Here is a 7,672-nt window from a genome sequence, read left to right on the forward strand (position 1 = left end):
AGGTATGTGTGAAATCTTTTCAGAAAGGAATGTCACTTGCTCGTTTTTATGTTCAATTTTATATATTTCTGCCGCAGAATTAGCTTTTTACTACCAAAAGTAGTCACAATATTCACATTTCTAAAGCTAATCCTTTGATTTGGCATCAAATTTATGAATGCAAATTGCATACAAACAATGAAATTTATACAAAAAAAAAAAATGCTTGTCAAATACCATGAGAAGTAAACAAGAACATCACCATTTTAATACAGATTTTTCTGCACGATTCTTTTTCACAGGCTTGCCAGGTGGGATGATGCATTATGCCTCACTGACAGAAAGGGAAAAGCATCACCCCTGACCTGAGGAACACACTGTAGGCACCGTGTTTTCACTGTAGATAAGTTGTTACACTTTTCAGAGCATTAAACTGTTTAAATTAACCTTTGAAGTTTCTTTCCACATATTTGTCCATAAGCTGTTTAAGCTGCCACAGCTCAGTGCAACAACAAAAGGCAGAACTGTAAACAATTTATTTACCATCAGCATTTCTGCTCCATCTAATCCTCTAGGTTTTTGTTACCTTGCATCCATGTGAACGACGAAGATTTAGCCCTTTCAGAATTTCACTATTTTGTATATTAAAAGACATGTAATAAAAAAAGACAGCAATATTTATTGATTTTTATTATTTTGATGCTTTCTTTTGAAGTGCAAAATTTCCATCATTCCAGATCAAGAAATTCCGGTGCCAAAATGCAAGCCTGAGCAACCCCATTCTTCTTATTTTGCACCTGTTTTCTTGACTCATGTAGATGAAGATAGGACTTTTCCATACACATCCAAATATGCCTCCCTCTCCTCCATCCTCTGAAATGATAGTCCCCTCTCAGGACACGATATGGCTCAAAAAACGGGTATTTGAGGAAAATCTCTTTGTATTTTTGCCCTCGATTTACCTGTCTCCCTATGATGACAGTGTTAAGTGGAAGTGATTCCCATCTCTCTAACTGCATGGTCTGCTACACACCCCATACAAAGAAGAGGTCTCTACTTCAGAAATGTGTGCATTAAAAACAGGACAAGAGGTAATGGGCACAAACTTGAGCATAGGGAGTTCCACCTAAACATGAGGAGGAACTTCTTTACTCTGAGGGTGGCAGAGCCCTGGCACAGGCTGCCCAGAGAGGTGGTGGAGTCTCCGTCTCTGGAGACATTCCAAACCCGCCTGGACGCGTTCCTGTGCCACCTGCTCTGGGTGACCCTGCTCTGGCAGGGGGTTGGACTAGATGATCTCCAGAGGTCCCTTCCAACCCCTGTCATTCTGTGATTCTGTGATATGGGACTTTTTCCTATACTTCCCATATTTTTTTAATATGGGACGTAGGATGTAGGGTTGAAATAGAGGCGATTCTCTTGCTACCTGTTCCCTTCCCAGCTCTGCTCCTTACAAGCCCAGACGTATCTCTTAGGCATCCGTAGTGGTGGGCAAGAAGGACAGATCCCCCATCAGCTTTCCCTTCTCCAGGCTAAGCCAGCCCTGCTCTCCCAGCTGTGGCGCTCACCCAGGTCACTGGTTTTCTTTTAGTAAACATCACCATGGGCCAGTTGCTGGTCAAATCTGGCATGGTCTGTCTATCAGTGTGAAAAATTCCTTTTGTGGATTTCTGCAGGGATCCTGGCATGTTATTATGATGGAGGCAATGTTCAGAGTTCAATAGGACACTAATACTGTAAATGAAGACAGACTTTAAATGGGTTAGTCGCTATGGAAAAGGAAGAATGTGCACACCATTTTTGATTGAACCTCAACAGTTTTAAATAACTTGTCTGAGGTCAAAATGAACTGAATTACAAAATAAGGCCAGTGAAATGTCAACGCTAATTAGGGGTTGTCATTAAAAATAATAGCACCACAGATGAAAAATATGTATTCAAAGAGTTCAGTGATAAATGCTAACCAGGGGAAACATATTTGGATACTATAATGTTTTGATGATACTATTTAGAGATGAGTCTTGAAGAGCAGCTGCTTTCAGAATAATTTTCTTGACAATTAAGATCATTTTATGAAGTGTCCCTAATGCCACAACAAAAGATAACACAGAAGACAAAGGGGCTTCTTGCTATGTGGAATTTATAGACTAAGTGCTAAAATTAATTTCTAAGTCTCCGTTTTTCAATTTTGAAAAAAGTCATATAGAAAAAGTCAGTGAGGAAGGGCACTGTGTTGCAGTAGATTAAAAGCATTTTGTTTTACCATGTATTTCAGAGCAGTCTAAGCAATTAAATTAACAAAATGTAAAAAATCTCAAAAGTCATTTGGTGTTCTGTAAATGTATGGTTTCATCTTCTATGTTATTTTAGGGTTGTTTGGAAGGGTCATCACTAAAATAATTGAATTATATGCTCTTGAATTCTATGGTATATTCTTTTCCTGGTTTTATAATTGCAGATTTGTGCATATAGCTCAGGAACACTTTCGTGAAAACTGAACCTGAAATATCTACTTTGATGCCCTGGAGTAGCTGATAACCAAACTGTTTCCTCAAGTGTCACGTCTTCCTGAAAGCTTCTTCTGCATTGACGGATTCTTTCATTCATTTGTTCATTCAAAAGATCAATGTTCATTTTCTTTCTCCAGGAGACGAGCAAAGAGCTGAACAAGGCTCTTGGCAGCCCTTTGAGTGCTGCCGCTCTTGCTCGTTTCTGTACAAATACAGGTAACACCTTGTTCACCAACATCAATATTTAAGACACATCAACCCAGAAGCTCCCCTTGTTAAAACATTTTTATTTAGTTACATTCATGGAGAATAGAGATGGGCTGTAGAATATTTTTTTTTTTGGCTTCTGGATTACATCAATATATGGCGTAAGATCAAAGTCACGTCAGAGCTAGGCTGAGAATCAGACTGAAATTTAATGACAGGCTCACATGAAATTTGAATCTTATGTGAAAAAAACTCCTCTTCCTTATATGAAAAAAACTACTTCAAAGATTTCCATATTAAAGATTATCTCTTTTCCCTCCAAATTAAATTGAAATAAAAGTATTCAAAGCAAACTTAGATGTTTTGTTGATTGGTTTTGTTTCTCTCAGCTTGAAAAGGGGAAATATTCTCTTAGCTTTAGCTGTCATCTTGTTTCTTTTATCTTTAGTTATTGAGGGGCATTTATGTCTATCAGTGTAAAAGACAGCATTCAGTTTTCATATTGATCCAAAAATTGTTCCTGTATAAATGGTAATTTCCTCATCTCAGCAGCCTTATCTTTGATATATTTTAAAGTAAGTCCTACTGAAGAGAAGAAGGAGAAAAAGCAAGGGAACATGAACTGGTATGAACAGAAATGTCCGGAGAGATACTGTATTTCCTACTCAAACGGGCCAGACCCAGGAGTACACACCTTTCCCATCAGCTATAACAAACCATAGAAAGAAATCTGGCTTTCAAGATCCCTGGAAAAATGTGGTAGCCCAGGTACCCCCAACCGAATACTTTGGAATACAGCTACAAGCTCTGGGGGTAATTGGGTGTGAAAAGGCGGTCGCATCTAGCTGGAGCTTGGGTCACTTTGGGAGGTCACCCTCTAGCGCAGAGCTGGAGCGTCGGATCAGTGAACACTGACAGTTGTTACTTAACAACTAGGGTTTTATAATCTAGAAAAAAAAACAACAAAAACCCAACCACGTGGTGGTGTTAGATTATGTAAAGGAAACTCTTTAACCTCCAGTAGCCACAACGGATTTCTATTCCGTTTGATGCAATGGCTTTAACCTTTGCTAAAAAGCAAAAGCGACCTAGTCCATATTAATTAAATCATGAATGCTCCACTAATGTGCTAAGCTCCGCACGTGTTTCCCTGTGTTAAATCTCACCGGATGACACTGCCCTGACAACATCCAAAGTTATTTTGCCTTGCTGCGGAGCGGTAACGCCTCTTACAGAACCACAGGCAAGTCTCTGCCCATAAACAAAACAGGGCTGAGACTCGATCACCCGTGCCGTTAAACTGCGAAGCTGCTCCCTGGCCATTTTGGGCACTGTTCAGAAGGTAGCAGAGGCTGGGCAGCACTTCCAACATGCAGTCTTCATGTTTTTAAGGGTAAAATGTTTTCATAGTACAGATGCGAGCTATTTTATGCTACAGAACGGTCCCACACTTGTTTAATCTCCTGGTACAGACATAGCCACAAGGTCTGCTTCTCTCTTCCTCCTCCACAGCTCGCCAGCTAGCTAGTTATTTCTCTTTCCTTTTAAATCCCTGCTTTCAAAACCTCTCCTGAAAGATGTCAAAATGTGTCTTACCTGTTTAAAACAGGCTTGAGCCCTGGACTCATCATACTGCGGTGAGATTTCTTAAAACAACAGAACGGGTGTGAACCTGAATGTAAGGACACGAGCTCAATTACTCTCTTCACTAAGGATGCTATTTGAGACGCCGAGCAAATTAATTAGATTGTGGGTAACCCTTGTGTAGCACAAGATAAATCTGAAAATAGATTATATTCTTTGTATATTTATCTTGAATAAAATATATGATAATATATAATAACACATTGATGACATTAATAAAACAGATCTGGTTTCATATTCTGGTATTAGGCAATCCCTAATATTTTTAATGATTCTTTCTGATTTTCTGGACATTAGGAAATATATCAGGTGGCCTAAATCAACTACAAAAACTATTTTTTAGTTTTGTAACTGTTTAAATAGTTGCACGAGGGAGTTTCATAGAATGAAGAGAGATCAATGATCTCCATCATAAGAAAGCCAATAGGGCTTCAGTGATCTGAAATCTATTATGCTTTTAAACCCTTTAGAAAAAAAAAACCCTTATATTGCTGATGAAAGATGATCTAAGACTTAGCAGATGGTCCTAGTTACGATTTACAGACAATCTCCCTTAAAAATGCATATATTTTTCCAAGTCTGAATTTCTTCACCTAAAGTTTCAGTGGCAGAGGAGCTTGTTTTCCTAATTTTGTGTATATTCTACACAATGTATTTAAACTATTTAAGTAATTAAAGCAAAACTTCCTTTCACTTGTTTTAGTCTCTGAGATGTAAATCCAGAGACAAAAAATCCAGTTGTGTGGATTCCCATGGGCACTAACAAGACCTACACCTGCAACCCGGAGAGTTGAGATGAACCTGGATGGGGCTTTGAGCAGCCTGGTCTAGTGGGAGGTGTCCCTGCCCATGGCAGGGGGTTGGAACTAGATGATCTTTAAGGTCCCTTCCAACCTGAACCATTCTATGATTCTGTGAGAACCTTTGTGACAAGAGGAAAGAAACTTCATTTCTAAGTTGATTTCCCTACCCCAAGAGGCAGAGCATAGCCTGCACACCGTACTCATGCCATGCATCTGGTTGTAAGGCACTCTGTTGTCCTTTATATTTCTAATTTCATTATCGAGTTTTTGCTCACACATACAAAGGGAAGAACAAGCAAAACAGGTTTTGTGTTAGATTTGTATTTTCCATGTGATTTTTCCAATGTGTTACAATTTGTATTTTCCAAGTGATGCAAAAAACCACCACCACCACCAACAAAAAGGAATACCGTAGTATTTTTCACATTTCTATGCCAATCTTGCTTGGTAATATTTTTGTAATTCCAGTGAGGGGGGGGGGGGGGGGGGGAAGAAAAAAATTATCTGAAAAAGCAGAGAGCTTCATATCCTGCTAGCATAGAGAGGGCAAACCAATTCCAGAGAAATAATCAGAACTAGAGATAAGAGCTGGCAGGTTAACCTGCTTCACTCTTTTCGCTGTGCTACAGGACACTGAAAATGGGAAGGGGGAGCGGGAGAGGAGAGGGAATAGAAAAGAGTGTGGCAAAAACCAGGCAAAGGACTGCCCGTGCTGAGCACCTGCATCTCAGACAGTCACAGATGCAAACTAAAGAATGCTGAGGCTCTTTTACAGGCTTCCTAAACACTAATTTACAAAACCTTAAAAGCAAACAAAACCCCTGAATGTTAATATTATCCCTTCAATAAACAAGGGTCCAAAAAATATATAAACTTAAAACTTTTGACATTCTCAGCGCTTTCCCTGACGTTAAACTGAAGAGTTCTTGCAAGTGCTGTATTTGATGAGACAGGACCAGCATGTCCTCTTTTGGGTTTACATCACGGACGAGGAATAAACACCTGGCTTTATTTTTTACTTTGTAACATAAAATGATCCACACATCATTTCTGGTTTAATATAAGTGCAAATATATGGTGAGGATGGACTGAGGTTCCAGAGCAGAAAACTACTACTTACCACAAAACTGGAGTGATGTACTCCAAAAGTGTCAAACGATAACACTACAGAAGTTAAGAATGCATATAAAGCATAAGCTTTATAAAATCTGACTGGTTTGACATCTTTTCATGTTAATTTTGGGGGAGGGAACTTAAAAATTGTAAGCAATAGTGGAGCTGAAGATAGCAATCTTTCAGGAAGAAAACATTATTAATTATTAAAATGCACCTTTTCAACTGGGATGGGGCTTTGAGCAGCCTGGTCTAGTGGGAGGTGTCCCTCCCCAGGGCAGGGGGTTTGGAACTAGATGATCTTTAAGATCCCTTCCAACCCGAACCATTCTGTGATTCCATGATTCTATAATTTATCTGAATCAGTCTTTCCCCAGTTCACTCCCACCAGACTGTAAGTTCCTAAGGACAGAGGCTGTGGTCCCAACTCATTTACTTCTTCAAAACATGGAATAATAATGTCTGCCCACAAAGCTCTACTTTTTTTTCCTTCTATCTTCTCTTTTTAGAGGATCCCCAAGGTTTTCTTTTCAACTCTCACTGGTTCTGCACTACTGTTAGTTCCCTGGGGTCTAGAAGATGATTTCTGGGTTGCTGTGGAGTCAGCCAAAAGCCAGGCTCATTAATTCCTATGAACTGTTTGAGTGAATCATTTCTCATACACTAAGACAGTTCATTCCATTGTTATAAGACAAATTTCAAATGTCACATGTAACATTTTATTTTCGTGTGAAATATTAAATTTCAGCAGATATAAAGCATCAAATTAAATCCTGCTCTAATTTAACTTGTTTCACCAAAAGCTCACCAAAGTTCAATTTGCCTTTCATCTTCAAGTGCTAGAAGAGATTAGTGTGATTACATGGACTTACATATGGAAAAAATACATATCAAAGTGTGGTTATGTGGTTGTTCTTGCATTTTGAGATACACTGAATCACAGAGCAGTTTTTAAAGGTTTGGTTTTTTTTTTTCCAGAAAATACTCATTTACTAGAACTGAAATTTCTTGCCAGTGTGAGGTCTTTCACAATCCTTTCATTGGGACAATTTTCACAAGTTTCACAACATAAAAACCCATCCATCATTTACATTTTGTTTTTTGGAACACTTTTTGGAGATATGAGAAAATCCACCTAGATTCCCTCAAGCCAACTGATGTTACACCTACGTGAAAGAGGATTTTGACACACTCTCTCTTTTTTCCCCATACCCAAGAATGAAAATAACCTTGATTTAATCACAGTTCAGAACAGGACTCTTTTTTTGAAATGCTGAGATATTACAAGACTATTTTCCCTTGAGACAAATAAGCAACAGGAAAAGTTTTTAAGAGGAAATTAAGGGTACTATGAAAGCACACATATCAATGTGGGGAGTACGTATATCAGGGGAGGATAAGCTTCTCATTCCCTTC

The sequence above is a fragment of the Chroicocephalus ridibundus genome, chromosome 3 (assembly GCF_963924245.1).
Source record: "Chroicocephalus ridibundus chromosome 3, bChrRid1.1, whole genome shotgun sequence".
Classification (NCBI taxonomy): domain Eukaryota; kingdom Metazoa; phylum Chordata; class Aves; order Charadriiformes; family Laridae; genus Chroicocephalus; species Chroicocephalus ridibundus.